The sequence below is a fragment of the Atta colombica genome, unplaced genomic scaffold, assembly GCF_001594045.1.
Source record: "Atta colombica isolate Treedump-2 unplaced genomic scaffold, Acol1.0 scaffold257, whole genome shotgun sequence".
Taxonomy (NCBI): Eukaryota; Metazoa; Arthropoda; class Insecta; order Hymenoptera; family Formicidae; genus Atta; species Atta colombica.
The window spans coordinates 815302-817861 of NW_017259356.1; the positions used below are offsets into that span (position 1 = coordinate 815302).

General features: G+C 38.9%; 1 protein-coding gene across 12 annotated transcripts in view; it reads left to right on the top strand.

Annotated features, from left to right (window-relative positions):
- LOC108689105 (CUGBP Elav-like family member 4) overlaps positions 1 to 2560 on the top strand; it is a 672688-nt gene that overhangs the window by 640493 nt on the left and 29635 nt on the right. The gene's annotated exons all lie outside the window — the stretch shown is intronic.

Genomic DNA, 2560 nt, shown 5'->3' on the forward strand with positions numbered 1-2560 from the left:
TCATCTTATTTATAAAAATCCACATATTTCTTAGATAAAATCTTAATATAAATTATAATATTTATTATTTTATTATGAAACATATGATATATTTTTGATGCATGCAAAAATAGAAAAAAACATTATACATACGCGATTTCACATATGGATATATGCGAAATTTCATGAAATTCGAGTCTTTTATTTTCGCGCGAGCTTGCATCCCGTCGATGCGAAAAACGCCGAACAAAAATCTCAAGTGCGCATCGTTTTCGAGAGATCCGTAAAGAAGGAAAAGATGAGGGAGGAACGCTCTGGAAGCTCCAGCAAATTCTTACGTTCACCGTATACGACTTCAGAATCTATAAGATTCGACAAGGGACTTGTCTGTACATTTGCCCGATATCGGTCCTTCAAAAATTTCGACCATTTTTCCATCTCGAATTCTCTCGCGAGGCGCACGATAATCGTGAATAATTGTCTATTCGAATTCTGTAAATTAATATGACAAAAAGAAAATAGAATGACTGAATTTATACTGAACGAATAAATTTATTACGTATTAATCTACATATTATGCGAATTGTAAATGTATATTCGCATGCATACATTAACAGTGGAATCTCGATCCTGGTTAAATATTCGAGGTTTTCGAGATTCAAAGGCCTGATTAATGTAGCGGCATGAGGTTGACATGGCGACATTATCATCGCTACAATGGACGCCAGGTGTTCCAGACAGGAAGGGCCAGAGAGGCAAGGAGTATAATGCCGTCAAGCAACGCCACTTAATGAGCTGCCGGGAACAAAGCGGGAAGAACCGCTTTGTCATTTTTTTTCGTGCTCCAATTACTTAGCGTTTTAGAACAGTTGTACGTGATTATCTTTTCTTTATTCCGCTTCATCTAACACACCTCGTGCGGAATGTACAGTATTCTTTCACGAAAATTGATTTGCATAAAAACGAATAATATAAGTTTTACGTAATTTTTTTTACACCAAGCGTGACGTGACATTCGTGATATTCTCGTATAATTCATCATAAAGTTTTGAAACGTGATATCGATCGAAGGTCTAAAATTGTCCGCCTATTCCGACTTTCTTGTGTCATATCATTCAAGGAAGCAAGAGATGAGAGTTCGAAACTAGATGTCGAAGACGAGGGCTGCCGAGATCAGAGGAAGGTCCAGGGCTTAGGAAAGGGACGGGTGGATACGTTATCTTGTCGTACTTCAGCAAGTACGGGAATGGACGTCCTCTTTTCGCCCTAATTCCCTTCAATCCCTGATCCATCCCATCCCCTAGAAGCATATCGCAATCGAGTTTCGTTTATTTTTCAAGAGGCATCCGTTCGACAGAAATTGGCGAGTATATTGGACGATATTCGATCCTTGAAAAGATTAATCTCATTTTTTAAAAAAGCGTTACCATGTTACGCAATTCTCGCGTACAGTCAAACTCGCAATGTGTTTCGGTTTCGACTCTAATTTTAACGTTGTTACGTTAAATTTAATTATTACTTTCGTCGATTAGTTTTTTCATGAGACGAAAAACTCGAGGCGTCGATCGAATCAAATTTACTAGCTATAAAACTCAACGTTCCTCGAAAGAGAAGAGAAGAAAATAAACCGATACGATATCGCCTGCTATCGGCATAAAATATCGTTTGGATATCGCCATATGACGCGACCTCAATGCACAGGAAACTCCTCCAAGTTTCTTGCCTCGGTGATAACATCGAGAGGTTTATTTCTCGAACAAGTCCATTTCGACAGATCGAACGATTCAGTGGATTATTATCTCGTTTATACGACGCCCGCGCAAAGGATGACAACAATTGTTAGCGCATCGTTTTCCTAGCGACGATACAAATACTTATTGCACGAAACCGCGATCACCGTCGTCCCGGATTACGAAGCGCGTTGTCCGCGCGCGGTAAACATCTTTTATTAAAGTGCAAGTTGCGCTCCGCTGGCGCGTCAATTTTTCAAAGAGCCCCCGAGCTCTTTGTCTTCACCACGTCTCCATCTAACTACCGACGATGAGCGCACGTGGCAGGTGGTAGGAGAGCGATTAATCGTTCCATCATCTCGTCGCGGACAGCCTCGCTCCTCCACAATGGCGGAAACGGAACCCCCTTTCGCCGCGGATCACTCGTGAAGATAAAACGGATAAAACTATTTTCGCTTCCTTCCGGGTTTTTGAGTACGCTGTGGAATTTTTGTGACGAAGAGAAAGGAAAAGCCGCTGCTCGCGACGCTTCTTCCGACAAATGAATAGCGAACGTTACGAGTTCTATTGAACCTTTTGTTTCGCTTCTCTCTATCTTGGCGAAAAATCGTATGGTTTGAAAAGCGTATTTGTAATAATACTCTGAAAAAAAATATTCTCGATTTTAATAAATCAATTGTTTGAATAGATAGTCGACTAAATATTTACTAAATATAAAAATATATTTATTTGGCACAAGAACTATTAATTTGATTTAACAATCAAATCTTTTCATTGAATAAATATTTATTTATTGTAAAGTAAATGTTTAGTTTACTAGTCAAATAAATATTTATTAAAATTTAGTACAC